Source organism: Equus asinus, chromosome 10, assembly GCF_041296235.1.
Source record: "Equus asinus isolate D_3611 breed Donkey chromosome 10, EquAss-T2T_v2, whole genome shotgun sequence".
NCBI lineage: Eukaryota > Metazoa > Chordata > Mammalia > Perissodactyla > Equidae > Equus > Equus asinus.
In genome coordinates this window covers 21671891-21687824 of record NC_091799.1, presented here as the reverse complement: position 1 = coordinate 21687824, position 15934 = coordinate 21671891, and the positions used below count along the sequence as shown (strand labels likewise).

At 53.1% G+C, this 15934-nt stretch overlaps 1 long non-coding RNA gene across 1 annotated transcript; it reads left to right on the top strand.

Moving 5' to 3' along the window:
- The first annotated feature begins 365 nt into the window (after window positions 1-365).
- LOC123289297 (uncharacterized) lies at window positions 366-10564 on the top strand. Its single transcript, XR_006533140.2, has 3 exons — window positions 366-499; window positions 691-879; window positions 9705-10564. It is a non-coding gene; the product is annotated as an uncharacterized lncRNA (long non-coding RNA).
- Window positions 10565-15934: the final 5370 nt, after the last annotated feature.

Below are 15934 nucleotides of genomic sequence, written 5' to 3'. Positions count from 1 at the left end.
GGGGATTTCTGGGCTTACATCATTGGAAAACTCAAGGACTGAATCCAGGTAGGTGGGATTTAGGACTTCGAATGACGTCACCGAGAAGCTGTCCTTTCCTTTGTATTGGCTTCATTCTTAGGTAGGCTTTCCCATGAGGTGGAAAAGATGGCCCAGCAACTCCAGGCTGTGTAGAAACTCCTGGAAGACACCATCTCTTTGCCAATAGTTCAGTAAATTTGGGGGCTGACTGCCAGTAGTCCTCGGATCTGCCCCTGCCAGTCACAGCTGTTTACTTTCAGCCCAGTGGGGATGGGGGTGGGGAGGTGGAGAGAAAGAGGAAGGAAGGGCAGAAGATTAGTTTAGTATCTCCCAGTGTGAGGTCCCTGTTAGGCCCGTTCACATCTGATGGAGCCCCTTCACAACCTCAGCTGACTGCCTTCAAAGGAGGGTCCATCTTGTTCCAAGAACGCTCCTTTCTGTGCCCCAGCCCTTCCTGGGCTTGAATATGCAAAGATGGGTAGGATTTGGGATAGGGGCTGAGGAGGTTGACTTGTTCTGCCCAGGGGAGTAAGAAGAATTTGGAGGGGTAAATAATAATATAATAATGATAGCTAACATTATTAACACTCTGCTAACTGCTTCCCACAGATTGCTTTATGAAATCCTCACCACCAATCCTATTTTGACTTTTATCATCCTCATTTACAGATGAAATTGAGGTTCAGAGAGGTTAGGTAACTCTCCTGTGATCACTCAGCTGATACTTCTCCCAGAGCTAGGCCATCTGGGAGAAGGACTCTTGAATTGAACTACTGCACCATTTTGCCTCTTAAGGAAGAGAGATGTAAAAAGGCAGATGAAGAAAAGAGCCAGGACGAGGCTGGAGAACTGCGGGAGGTAAGGGCCCCAAGAAAACTTCACAAGGGTGGGCTGACCAAAGAACTTTTAAGAACAGGATTGTCCAATGTCCATTCGAAGTTGTTTTCATTGTCGCACTTGAAACCACCCCTGTGACTTCCCTAAATCTCCCTCTGCCTGTCCTGCACACAAATACCTCTGTGGTGGGTTTCTGGTGGAAACAGCAGAAGGTGCTGGCTGCATTCCACATCTCAGCCAGAGCTATGTAAAAACAAAACAGCAGGCCTGGGTCAGTGGCCCAACACAGACACTAAATGAATTTAGCAGAAGGCACAGCTCTGATGCAGAGGAGAGTGTGAAAATGCAAACCATTGCAGAACCATCCAAAGTTTTGGGGATATCTTTGTATTTCCACAGGGTGTGGAATATGGATTTGAACGGATATGTTTGAAATTGTAAGGGATGGGAGGCCCCCCGCTGACAAATGGGTTACATACGGATAGCTAACTGAGGCTTAGAAAGCCCCCATGCCCTGAAAATAAATATCAGTTCCCCCTCTGCATCCCCTGCTGCTCTAACCTTGGGCTGGGGTTCAAAGATTAAGACTCCAGTTTGTGTTTGGCGTGGGGTGGGCTGATGACATATATGAGAGAGAGACTGGGGAGGGGCTCAGAGTCCTTGGGGCCCAGTCTCTGACCCAGAGCATAAACCCCGCTGCCAGAACTAGGTGTGAGGACAGATGCACACGAACTTCTAAGGGACAGTGGGCTGGCATTGCTGCCTGAGGTGGGAAGGGTCCCAGGACCTGGCCTGTGGCTATGTCTGCAGACAGGCCTCAACTGGCTCCTGCTATAAGGAGAGGAGAAGAGAGGGCAGGGAGCCAGGCAGAACTTGGCGAGGGACTCCGGAGAGGTAATGAGACCAGGCTGGTAAACTCTGATGAGGAGAAAGTCTGGAACGCTGGGCCTGGGTGGGATGGCAGTGCTGGCCTGGGCGCGGGGGTGAGGGGGCTGCCTCAGAGGCGGCCCTGAACAGTAGCCAAAGCTGGAGGAGGGGGATGGCAGGAAGCAGGGAGGTAAATTTGTCCCGCTGCCCACCTGGGCAGACTCAGGCCATTAGGTTTCCCAGAGCAGCTGAGGGATGCATCTTGTCAGCTGCCAGAGTGGGGCGTGGCCCAGGGGATGGCCAGGACCCGGCAGCTGCAGGCTCTTAGGCAAGTTCCTGCAGCTTTTCCTCGCTCTTCTAAATGCTGGCTTCTCCAAGCCTCCCTTCTCCTTGCTGCCTCTTCTCATCCTCTCTGCTTTCACTCCAAGGGTTGCAGCATCCCCTCCGCCTGATGACTTCCAGATTGCCACCCCGACCTTGTAGCCATCACCCTCGGGATGGCCACAGACCCCTCAGATTCAGAGGCCCCCAGCTCTACTCCTCTCTGCAGCCCGAGGCACGAGGAGCTAGGGGAGGCTGGTCTCCTGTCTTTACCCCACTGCTTGTCTTCCCCCCACCAAGGAGAGAGCTAGACCTCAGGGGTGGGGTCAGACCAGTGGGTGGGCGCCGGGCAGAATGTGATCCCACACTTGCTGAGTGAGTCTCTGTGTCTCCTGCAGATGCTCTCTCCTCTTCCTTTTCCATCGAATCCGCGCTCCCCCTCTGCTACCTTCCACCCTCTTCCACCCACGCTGCAGAAGTGGCAGGCTAAGCGAGGGCCAGAGGCTTGCTTCTGCGGGCTCCTTCCCCTCTGGAAGGTCGTTTGCAAGACCTGGCTGCATCAGGTCTGTCCCACTTGGCCCATTTAATGTGACGGGATCCTGGGATGTACGTAGGGCCTTGGGGGGAGAGGCCTCCTTGGGCCTTAAGACGACCCAGGGAGGGCTCGACATTAGTAGAGGGCAGAAGCCCAACCAACAACTCAGCGACCCGGTGTTCGATATGGCTCCCCCAGATCTCGGGGGGAGGGGCGAGTGGAGAGACAGGTGTCAGACCTTCCTGGGTCCCTCTGCCTAATACATTCAGCAGAGCCTCGTTCTGTCTTTATTTCTAAACATCTTTACCCCTTCACATCCGATCCCCTTTTTGTGTTCCCTTTCTAAACTGCTTAGGAAGGACTTTCAGCTCACCGGGTTATAATTATGACGCAGTTTTATTTTTCTAATAACGGCTACAACTGAGCTCTGTGCACCCCCCCTCCCAGTGGGGAGTTAGGCACCTTTCAGGGCACCTTCGTCCAGTTTCTAATGTTCAGATGCTTTTGGTTATAAAAGGAGTCTCATTCTGGGTAAGACATGGTGGTTTTAAAACTCAGGCTCAGATTTGACTCCAAACTTTCTTCTTCCTCCATGAGGTAAGCTAAGTGGGAGCTCTAGGGGCTCAAAGTGTGTGTGTAAGAGTGTGTGTGTGTGTATGAGTGTGTATGTGTGCTTTGGGGAGCACTGTGGAGGGCAAGGTGGTCTCTCTGTCACACATGCACACACACACCCCCCTTCTCTGGGCTCACCCTGGGGTTGGGGTTGGGGCAGAAGGAGGAAAATGGCTGTCCCTCTAGTGACCTCTGGCCTGGCTGTGGTTCCTCTTTTGTGAGGCACGGCTGAGGTGGACTTAGCTCAAGCCTGTAGTTCTGGTGGTAGAAGGTAGAGACCCCTGAAGGACCCACTGACCACAGACTCCATTCCTGCCCCTCCCCCAGACACTGGTGGTTCCCGTCCCCACTGTCCCCAGACAAAGCTACACCTTCCAGATACCCCTCAGCTGGTACCTCTGCCACATCCCTCCAGTGCTGAGGCTGGGGCCCCAGGCTGAGAGGGAGGCAGCGAGCCTGCAGCCTCCAGCCCCTTCGGCCCACACAGCCTCTGCTTTGCTCAACCTCCGTGCCTCCAGGGAAGCAGAACCCAGAGGGCCTCACCCTGCACTGTGCCACCGTGTCCCTCTCATATGGCCCTGGGGCAGGGGGCAGCCCATGGCTAAGCAGACATCCAACCAGGGAATGACGTGTCAGTCTCCCCTCTTGCAGTCACCCCCAAACTTTACAATCAGTTCTCTCGGGCTCCCATTTCTCAGCTTTGTAGGGGGAGCCATCACAGGCCCTTCCTCTCCTCTGCAGGGTCCCGAGTGATGGGGAAGACATTTTTAACTGTTCATCCCCTTGAATGGCGAATTTCTCCAGGCTCTGATGCTCTGGTGGTCAAATCCTCTCTCCCCCGTAGGGGCATGGAGTCTGCCGGCGGCCCTCTCTGTGGTAATACTGCGCTGTGCAGTGACCTCTGGACAAAGATTCCTATCAAGACCTCCCCCCGTGCTGTTACCCCTCCCTGACCAACTGCGTCTTCCCAGGAACCCAGAAGTCCAGGAGTCATCCTAGCCGTCTCCCTCATCTTTTCCCTGCCCCACGACGTCTCCTTAGTCGTCAGACCCACTTCTCTGCTCCCAGTCCTGTGGGGCCCCGTCCTCTCTCCCTGGACATCGGCACTCCCCTCACTGGTTTCCCTGCCCCAGTTCCTTCCACCAATGGAGCAACCTTTCTAAAACTCCCAAAACTTTAGTCTTAGTTATATCCCTCCCCCAACATCCTCTGATGGCTCCCTAGTACCTGAAGAATATTCCAGCTCCTTTTTCCCACATTCTAGGCCTCTCAGTTTGAACCCCAGCCTCATCTCTAGCACTTGCACCCGCTGCTTAGACGCCCATGGCAAATAGATTTCATCTACTTTGCAGCTGACAATTGGTCGTGACTGGCCCCCAGAACAGTGTTGAGGGCTGTGAGGTTGAATCACTGGGAAGGAGAGTGCTGGAATCAACTAGTGATGCCTGCCATGGGCCCAGGAGTGGCAGAGCTGCAATGTTTTTGCCATCCTGTCCTAGTTGTACCAAACTGTCCATCTTTTCCCAGCTGGAGTCCACTCTGGACTCTCCTTCTACCCCTTCTGCACGGCCCATCTACAGGGTTATTTCCACCATAAACTTTCCGCTTGCCTCCAAACTTGCCAAGTCCCTGCACATGCCAGTACCCCTCGCGAGATTCCTTCCTCCCTGTCCTGTAGTTGTCAAGTCTCTCCTCCCTTTTCCATCCTTCTGTTTAACTGGGGTGGCCTTGCATCTTATTTGCCTGGAGTTTACACTGTGGTCCCAGCATAATTATTAATAGCACCCCTTTCACTTTCACACACATCCCAGTTTGCGCTATGAGTCATCTACGCTCACCCTGACTCTAGCACGTACGATGCCACAGGCGCTTGTGTCATTTTTCGGTCTGTCTTGCCAGCGCACAGCCCAGCGTCTGGCACAGATAGGGATCTTGGAGTGGAGTGGAATTGAACTGGCGGGAAGAAGGAGAGAAAGCAGACGGAAGGGTGAGAGGTGGGGAGACTGGTGTCGACTGGCATTGGAGTGTGGGCCCCTGGGGCCCAAGTGGAACAGTCAATACCAGCATCAGAGAAGAAGCCAGGCTTCCAGTCAGCCCTGCAGCTCCTGTCTCCGAGGGAGGGGCTGTGATCGAGACACCCGCTGTGGGAGACTATAAAAAACCGACGAGGAAGGCCCAGATCCCACTAGCAGACCCATGTCATCGGAAAGTAAGAGATCTAAAAATACAGCCGACAAAGAGGAAGTGGGCACAGCTAAGGGGCGGCTGAGGTGCAGCCAGTGGCAGGCACCCTCCCAGAGGGCGTCCAGGCCAGGGCGCTGGAGCTGCAGGGTCTCCACACTGACAATGCTCCCTGCTGGGAGTGTTCCTCTTTCCCTAGATTCCACCCCCAGCAAACTCCCCTTCAGGAAGCTCCCAGCTCAAAAGACACTTCTAGAAAGGCTTCTCTGACTGGTCAACCTGGATAGATTAGTTCTGATCTCTCCTCCACAGCTCTGTCCTTAGATCATTAATTATGTGATCATCTACCTAACCTCGACTGACCCCTCTCGTATGACTTTGAACAGAGAGGCTGAGAGCAGGGGCTGGAAGTCAGGCATCTGGGTTCAAATTCCGGCTCCATCATTTTCACAGGCTGTGTGAGCTTGGACACGTGTTTGTACCTCTCTGTGCTTCATCTGTAAAATTTTTCCCCGCTGGTAAAATGGAGACAGAACGAACAGCTGCCTCACTGAGTCCTGTGAGGGTGGTGTGCTCTGAAGCACGTTGAGCGGTGCTTCAGGATGGTTTAAGACCATCCCTGAGCCATTGTAAATCTCCTTTTTATTAGTGTTCAGTACTACCGTTACTTGAGGGCCGAATCGATACTCTTACCTCATCTGGTAGCACCTAGCAAAGGGCCTGGCCTGCTCGATAAACGACTGTTGAGTGAACGCATTTTTAATTATGTCTCACCTGGCTCCAAAAAAAGACTTGAGGCCACAAGACGATGTGTGTCATTGAGAGTTTCGCAAATTTTAAAGCTCGCCTAAACTGTTGGTTGTTTCTCCTTGGCCGCTCGGGTCTCTCCCTGTGGACAGTCCTCCCTCCCAATGATGGTCTCTTGTGGACCAGTGTGCACCTGCTGGGACTGGTGGCTTCCGGCCTCCCAGAGTGTGTGTCTCTGGTCACAAGAACATTCCGTGTCCTGTGGAACCCAAGTGAAACGTCTGGCCACTGGTCCAGTTCTGTCCTTGAGCCCTCAGCCCTCTCTGCTCAGGATTCCTCCAAGAGACCTGAGGACGAGGGAGCTCCGAGGCCTGGCCGGACGTATGGGTGGGAAGTGGAATTGGGGGCTGGGCAGACGCCTGCCCAGCTCCCCGGGGAGCTGCCCTGGCCTGGCTGGCCATCCCTGCCCAGGCCTCTGAGGGAAAGTTGGGGGTGTGAGGACAACAGAGCATGTTTTAGTTAAGCCGTCGCTCTTGGTGGAATCCCAGGGAGCCTGAATAATTGACGGTGTGGTCAGCAGCTGACCGCTGACTTCTAAGCGTGGGAGAAATCAATCTGGTCAACATTTACTCCCTGGCCCCGGGAGGCCCAGGGGTCAGAGAGGAGAAACACCGCCCCCCTCCTAAGTCCTAATCAAGCCGTGCGACCCAGTCAGGAGGACCCACGGTTGCGCTCAGTCCTGCCCTTGTCCACACCTGTTTCCTTCTCTCTTCCATGGGGCCAGCAATCTGCTCCCCACTGGCTGGTAGCGGGCAGAGGATGAGCCTGACTTGGGGTGTGTTTGAGTCTGCCTGCAGCACAGCCGTCGCCTGGGGGAGGAGGTCCAGCCACGGGATAATTGGGCCTGGAGCTGATGGGAGGTGAGAATTTGGGAGTCCCCAAATTTCAGGGACATGAGAGCAGCTTAAGAACCCACACATTCACTTATAAGGGTGACACCCTGGATGGAGCTCTGGCGTCATCAGGAACACTTAGGATTTAGGCCTAGGTCAGCCACTGCTTGTAAAAGTCCTAATTTTTAGTCTGATAGTTAAGCCTCTTTCAGTCCAGTCGCTGCTGTCTTTTCTAGCCTCTTTCCCCACAATTGTTATCCAGAAAACTCCTATTCACCCTTCAAATCCCACTTCGAATATCACCTCCCACCCCAGGTAGTTCCTGACATCTCCCCAGGCCGAATTAATCACTTTCCCTGTACCTTGTGCATTCTTTCTTCTTTTGCGTGTGTTTGTACACTCATTCATTCACAGATGTTGACGGTACACCTACTATGTGCCAGGCTCTGTGCAGACCCTGAGGATTCAGTGGGGATGAGACAACAGTGATGAACTCCATTTCCAACTAGACGAGGCAAAAAGGGGGGAACTCCAGGAAGCAATGAATAACCACATTGCCTTTGGGGGCAGGGCCACAGCTGGACCAGGACTAGGATGAAGCCGGCTCTCTCCCCTCCCCACTCTCCTCTCCTCTCCTCCCCTTCCCTCTTCTCCTTTCTCCTCTTTTTTCTCTCTTCTGCTCCTCTCTCTATCTCTCTGTCTGTCTCTTTTAAGCTTGCCTCTCCTTCTCAAATTGGCTTCCCCTACTTTGTAGAAAACATGAGTGCTTGCAGCTCCAGAGTTCCCACCAGGGAGAGTATAACTGGTTCCCCCAGTTCCAGTTTAAAAAAGAAAACTGCAGAGAAGGAGCTGGTTGGCCTGGCTTGGGTCAGAGCCCACCTCTCCTTAACCAATGAGCTGTAGCTGGAGAGTGAGGTCAGCTGACAACGTGGCAACTCCTGCTGGGACCGCCTATCTTCATAGAGTGCGGAGAGGAGCTGGCCCCTAAAAGAATAGGGATCTCTTTCCAGAAGGAATCGGGTGGGGAGGATGGGTTAGCCCTCAGACCAGCAGGGGTCTGTTGAGGCAAAGCGCCCACATGGTGGAGGAAGGAATCCTGGCCCCAGCAGTCCAGAGCTACAGTCCAGAGGCATCCTCACCTTTTTGGTCCCCTGAGCCTCTTTGGCATCGAGTCAAGACTAATGCTTTCTTCTCAGAATAATGGTTTTAAACACGTAAAAGAAAATATATAGGATTACAATGAAAACCAATTATGCTGGTTCTGTCCACAGCCCTCCTGAGGACTTTGAATGTTGGAGTGTGAAAAGATAGGTTAATTAGAGATTTCCTCTGAAATCTCCTGGAGGAAAGAGCTGGGAACCTCGGCCCTTCCCTTGAGGGTGGAAGTTGTTGGGCCTGCCTGGGTCTGGGAGGGCCCCGTGAGGCTGGCCGCAGAGGAGATCCTGGAGGGAGGGAGCCCGGGCCCCAGCTGCAGCCCCGGCTCCATCAGTGAGGAAACACTGACTCCGGTTCACCCAGAGCAGTTGTTTGGAAAAGTATCGGGTGACGCATGTGGTTCACGGAGGGACTGGAGAAACAGGCTTGACAGGAACCCAGAGAGTTAAGGCCCAGCCAAGGTGGCACATTGGAGGCTGCCACCTGCCAGCTGGTCACTGTGGCTCCTGCTGGCACCTCTGCCACGGAGATGACCCCCCACACACCAGGAGATGCCATTCTGCTGCAGCGGCATTTAAAGTCTGATCCTGTGCCTCTGTTACTCTTGAGATTCCGAGTCCCAGCAGGGTGTGTCCAGTTGGCCACACTTTCGGCTTCGTGTCCTTATTCTAGTTGCTGGGAATGCAGATCCGCCCCAGGCAGCTTCTGTTGGGGGAGAAGGGGGGAGCTTTCACTCTCTTAGGATCCTCCAAACAGATACTGGTCAACTGAAATGGCAGATGTCTGCTACGGCTGGTTCTGAGGGGTGTGTGTGCGCGCATGCGTGTATGTGTGTGCATGCACATGTGTGCAAGTGAACTGTGGCACTAGGCCGTCTCCCCAGTGCTGCTGTTGAGAGCTCAGGCCTGCGGTGGTGTGAAGTGACTTGCAACCCAAGGGAGAGTGGCTCCCTCTTCCCTCGAAAAGGAAATCCCCCTGGGCCTGCTGCAGAGAGTAGAGCCTTTTGGGAAATGGACCAGGATTCCAGTTTCTTCTCTGCAACCCTTTAGAAACAAGGACTGTTGATTCCTTTTGGACTGAGTTAGCAAGGACCCCAAGAGTCTTGGGTTTATCACAGGGCGAGGTCTCCCTAGAGAGAAGTGAATGGACTTCCGGTGATCAATGGGAGGGGCTCAGTCTAACCTCAAGCTGGGGACATCAGCGACCTGTATCTGCTGCTGCCCCTCCTCCCCCACTAGACCCCGAGCTTCATGAGGGCAGGTCTCCCATCCCATCGTCTCTGCCCGTGCAGCTTCCAGCCCAGGGCCTGGCACCTGGACCTGGCCAGCTACTCGCCAACCTGTCTCCTCTTCCTCGTGGGCACAGAGTCAGGCCACATTTCCCAACCTCCCTCGCAGTTAGTTGTGGAATGTGACTTACAGCTGGCTGATGGAACATAGACAGAAGTGCCATGGGTCACTTCCAGGCCTGGCCCATAAAAACCTCCATAAAGATCCTTAAAAACCTGCAATCCTCCGAATTCTTCTCTCATCCAGCTGAAAGCAGATGATTCTGAGGCCCTAGGGGAGGGTGCAACCACGAGAAGGAGGGAGGCTGGATCCCTGAATCACCATGTGGAAGGTCCAGCCACCAGCCAGGAACACCCGCCATGTGAACAAGAAGGAAACTCCACTGTGTCACTGAGACTGGGGACCTGTTACAGCAGCTGGGGCTCACTAACGGCATCGGAAAATGGGTGCTGAACCAAGTCGGTCTACGAGCCTGGACACAGCATTGCCCTGTCCTAGTCCTCAGATTCTTTGGCTATGTGACATGGGAAGCTCCGAGAGACCCTTCCTTCTGGGGGAAAGGAACATTTTAGCTGTACACACATGCACACTCACGCATAAACGCACGCTCCTGCACTGGGCGCTGTTTCTGTAAGAACAGGCCTGGAATGCCTTTCTGGATACTGTTTCTCCCAAGCACCCAAATGAGGACAGCGTTCCGGAACTTGTTTCTAACAGACGTCAGTATAACAAAAACACACGCTACAGACCAATAAAAATGTGATGACCAACTCCAGTGATAAAATGTGTTTGTTTATATGTATTTTTATAGCTTCCTTGATAATAAAAGGAATTGTGTTCGAATCGGATGCTTTTGTAAATCCGCGTGCAGCGCCGCCACCTCCCTCTCCACGCAGACAGCACGTGGGGAGACAGGAAGTGGCAGCTTTTGTTCTGATTACCTTGTGATCCTGTGGGACTAAATGGCCATTCTTGTTACTGTTTTCCCCAACTCCTGCGGGGCTGGCGGGAGGGGGAGGCAGCAGAGAAGAAAGGAACAGTAGAAGTTGTCAAAGACAATTTCTTTCCAGGCTCCCGTGAGGGTCCCTCTTCCCTTTCTTATGGGGAGAACAGTACCAGTAGGCTGCAGTCTTGGGCTGGGTCTCCATCATACAGGCCCTTGGATTGTAACAGTGCTCACACTTATGCACCAGGCACTGTTCTAAATGCTTTGCACAGACGAAGTTCTTTAAACCTCGTGATGACCTTTTGGGAGCCCCCATCTTACAGATAGGGAAATTGAGGCACAGAGAAGTGGAGAACTTGCTCCAGGTCACACAGCCAAGGAGTAGGCAAGTTGGTGTTCTTACCTAACCAGCTTTGGCTTCAAAGCAGGGAGCCTGGTTGGGAGAAAGATTTTGATCCTTATTCTAAAAGCCACCAGAAGCAGAGGAAAGGAGTTACAAAGAGGACACAGATTCTAAAGCAGTGGCTCTCCACTGGGGGCGACTTTGACCCCCAGGGGACATTTGGCAATGTCTGGAGACATTTTCGATTGTCACAAGTGGGGGAGATGTGCTACTGGTATCTGGAGGGTACAGGCCAGGGATGCTGCTAAACATCCTACAGTGCGCAGGATGGCCCGCAACAAAGAACTATCCAGCCCAAAATGTTTATAGCACCAAGGCTGAGAAACTGCTCTGAAGTCAGACAGGTCTGCCAACTCTGCCACTTCCTAGCTGTGTGACCCAGGGCAGCTGACTTCCCCTCTCTGAGCTTCCATGTCTTTAGGAGAATGTTGGGTAGGGCAATAATGAGACAGAGTCTGACACAAAGGAAGTGCTCAGTAAAAGCCATTATTGTCGTTTTCATCCTATTCTTCCCTGCACCTCTCCATCTCTCACCCCACCCCAGTCCCCAGGTCACATCTCTTGACCAAGAAACAGAACTGGGCCTTGCACAGTGAACCTGGGAGAGTTATGAGTTTATATTCCCCTGCCGGCTCCTGGCTGTGCCGACGTCTTCAGCTCCTCTAATTACTTATTTAAAGGGTATCGATTCCTTGGCTGCTGCTGGGAGGCCTCGCAGAAATGCATGTCTCGCAAATAGCAGGAGCACCTCGGCCTAGCGACTGGGGCTGCAGCCTGACATAACCAGGCAGGGGGTTATTTTCGCCCGGGATGCTTGTGAAATATTCATGTGCTGATTTAAATACCGAGGATGTCAGAGCAGGAAAGGGCCAGAGAGATCACATCAGCAAAGCTCCCCTCCTCCAGAAGGGGATGCAGCTGGATGCGGTGGGGAGAGAGCGCAACAGAGGTGGAGACTGACACATGCAGGTTCAAGACAGATACCAAGGCTTTGGGCTCAACATGTGACCTTGGGCAGGTCACCTGCCCATTCTGAGGCTGTGATTCCTCATCTGCAATGAGATAAAGAGGGTTGTGAGGCTGAAATGAGAGGGACATATAAGAATAAACTTAACACGTAGTAGGCCTGCAAAATTTAATTGCATTTGAAGTCAGCAAGCCTGTCTGAGCCTTAATTTCCTCCTCTGGGAATTTCCTAGGGTTGTTATGGTTATATGAGGTGACAGATGTGATCACCTTACACCAGGCCAGAAACACAGTGATGGCTGATAAATGTGTGTGCTTAACGAGCTTGTATTAGTGTCCAGGTGCTGTGCTATGTTCTTATCAGGCAATAGCTCTCTGAATCTCCCAACAACATGATGAAATGTATCATTATCCGAGTTCCAGCGACGTGCCGGTAAATTGACCAGTGCGGGTGGGTGGAGTCCTGATCTGTAATATTTTCCAATTTCTTTGTTGTAAATGCTCCCACCATGGCCAATTTCAAGTTACTAACGTGATGCAACTAACAGAATTGTGGAGAGATGTACACACCTCTGGATCTCTATTTACAGATGAGGACCCTGAGGCTCAGAGAGCGGCACATGGCAGGGGTCATACATCATGATGGGCCAGAACTAGGACAAGCCCACACCTTTCTCCCAGTCCTGTGTTCTTCCCATCAGGGACTTAGGCCAGCATTGGGAACATGCTTGTCCTCCCCTCCCATATGGAACTTGCTCAGGAAAGCAACAGAACCACACTTCATGGATCACCAACACTAGGCTGGGCCCAGTGTCAGGTAGTTACATATGACACTCTCCTACTGATTGCTCCCAACCAACCTGTGAGGCAGGAATCCTGATTGCCTATTAACCGAGGAGAAAACTGAAGCTCAGACAGGTGAAGACTTGCCCAAGGTCACAGATCTGGGACATAGTAGAATTGGGATTCAAACTCAAGTCCCCACTGGCTCCATCATACCTTCTTCTCCACCATCCAGCCAGGCCCTCACCCCAGCCCACCAGCCCACAGACTGCCTGATCCCTGGGGGGCTTCCTGTGGAAACCCCACAGGCATTCATAGATCCAGCCCCTTTCTCTGTCTCATATATATATTTGAACCAACTAGGATTTTTTTAAAAATCAGTCATCAGGCCCCACGTTGGATCATTTGAATCAGAATCTGAGGGAAGGGGGAAGGGGTTCAAGTGGCTCTGGTGATTAAAAGCTTTCCAGGGGATTCTGACATGCAGCGGGTCCTGGGAACCACTGCCCTATTTCTTTGTCACGTTTGGTGCCCCTCAGGTGAGGCAGTCGCTGATGGGAAAACGTCAGACCCTAAAGAACGACCCCCAAGTGCTAATATCCCCTTGGCCCTCGAAGAAGCCGAGAATGTGTTGGTGTGGGGTTGTTTCCAGGGTTGGAAATGGACACGCATCAGCTTCAGCCTCTTCCTGAATTAGTCCTCTTGCCACAGAACTGAGCTCTGAGAGTGGAAGGCACTGGACAACCCCAGAGGGCAGCCTCTCTTCTCCTCTGCCTCCGTAGCCCCTGTCCCGCTCATGCATTCACGCACTCACCACGTGTTTCGGAGCTGCCTACTGGGGGCCAAATACTGGGCTGGGTGCTGGGGATATGACCGTGAACAAAGGACATGGTGGGTGGACCAACGGATGCAACTAGGTGAAGAAAACTTGCCTTCACTTCAATTCCTGGGAAGAGACTGGCTTTGTTCAGAAAAATGAGTTATACGACAGGAGGGGAAGTGTTGATGTCTTGTTTCTGCAAAGATAGGAGAGGAAGAGAAGAAGATCAGGCAGGAGGGGGAGAGCCTGGGATGAGCTCAGAGGGCAGGGGGACTGCACGGGAGCAGGGATTCCGACAACACCTGTTCACCTCGTCTGTGTGGCTGTGGTGTAGACTCTCCTTTGTCTGTGAAATCTGCAGCAAAGGGTGTGTTGCTCATGCAGGCTTTGCATGAGGGGCTCAAAGAAGAGTTGAGTGGCACTGTGGGGTCACACCACACAGCCCGGGGACGAGGGGGAGAGGGAGCTTGGAAGAGAGGTGTAGGGGTTCGTGGAAACTCCAGGGGCGGAGGGCTCTAGCTGGATCCAGAGGGCCAAGGGCCCCAGCTGCCATGTGGGTTACATGGAAGGCAAAGGGGAGGAGGCCCCTGAAGGAGAAGTGCCTGGCATTATGGAGGACAACGGGGTTCCCAAAATAGGTTCGGGGGAGATCATAGTTACCATGGATGGCGTGTGCCAGATTTTGTGCCATGCATGCCATACACATGGTGTCTTTGAATTTCACCAACTTTTTACGAGGTAGTGACTGTTGTGATGCTCCTTTTACAGCTGAGGAAATGGAGGCTCCGAGAGGTGCCTAAAGATGCATAGCTGTATGTCGCAGAGTCAGTATTTGAATCCAGGTCTTTATGATTTGAAATCCCATGCTTATCACCCCTCTCCTATAGAAGCTGCCTCATCTCCTACTTTTCACTTATTAGAAGGCTCACAGGCCTGTAGATAGGAGAAGGGACAGAATTTGCCTGCACACCGGGCCACCCAATGACATACACATAAATGAGCATATCAGTCCACGTTATGGCTGAGGGACTCCGGACTCAGAGAAGAAGGGAACCTGCTCAAGGTCAGAGATGAAAATGTAGCAGAGCAGGGATTGGACCCCAGGAATTACACAGCCCCAGGGCCTTTGCACTGCCCCCTCAGCTGTTTGAAGGCAGTGGCCTCCACCCGCCCTCAGCCCTGAACCCCTGCTACTCTGTGAACACGGGGGGGGGGGGGGGGGGGCAGCAGACACTCCGGGCTGGGTCTCCAGAGCAGGCTCAAGTTGGGGCCTCAGAGCAAGGTCATGGGGCAACCCCCGGGGCTCACCACCTCCCCAGCTGGAGGGGCCACCGCCAGGGAAATCTTTAAATGGTGGCAGGTTCGGTGCCTTTGTGGTAGAAAAATGGGAAAAGGACGAGGCACCAAGGAGAGGAAGATGGGGCCTTTTCCTGCTGAACTCATCCCGTTTGGCTGAGTCAGCAGAGCCGCGAGGGCTCCCTGGCCTCAGAGTCGCGGGAATCTGCAGAGCTGCCGGAATTTCTCCGCGCCGGCTGGCATGGGCGGCGGCCAGAGCGGAGGGGAACGGGCTGCTGTTGCCATCCTCCGGGTCCAGCTTCTCTCTCTACCCACTCCCACCCTGCTTCTGGCCCGTGGCTTTGAAAGGCCACTTGTCTCAGACTCGCACAGCCCTCACCAGTCTAGAGAGCCTTGACAAAGAGCTCTGCGGTCTCCCAAGTGATTTATGATTTTGAAGTGCTTTTCGGATTATAAAAAGCTGATCTCCAATAGCCTCCTTAATGCGGCGACATTTACAAAACGCTTTGCAAGTCACAACGCGTTTTACAGTGTGCAAGCTCCTCTGCAGCCAAAAGATGCTTGCCTCTCCAGAGGACTTTACAGTTTACAAAGCCTGGTCACACCCCTCGCCTCGCTCGAACCGCAGAATAGCTCCACGGTGAAGGCTAATGAAACTATTTGTCACTTGTAAGGCCATTAGAGTGGGCCAGGCACTCTTATGACGCTTGACGTGTATTAACACGTCTTATTGGCACAACAACCCTGTGAGTTTGGTGTCATTATCATCCCCAATTACAAATGAGGACGGCAAGTCAACACAAGGTACTGTGTCTTGCCCAAGATCACCAGGCTGTTAAGCAGCAGAGCCTGGGTTCGAGGCATCGATGTTTGAGGGGATGAAGGCAGGGTTTGTGCCCATTTTTCAGATGAGGAAAACAGAGCCCCAGCGCTGCCCAGCTCACTGTGTGACCTCAGACTGGGCCTGGCACGTCTCTTGACCTCCCTTTTCCTTCTCTGCAAAATTGAAGGGCTAAGCTGTGCCCTGCTCTCTTCCTGGCTCTGAACAAATGTGAGGTGAGGAGGTGACGGTGGTGACTGGAGGAGGGCCAAGCTTGAGCACCCATCTTGGCCTTGCTCCCTGTGTTAAGGCTATTGTGTGGCAGTCCTGCCTCAGTTTCCCCCTCTGGGTCTTGGCTCTGCTCTGTATGGAACGTCACCTGGAGGCCTCTTCTGAGACCCCCCTCTGTCTCACACACAGGATAAGGGACAGGAGGGGTGGG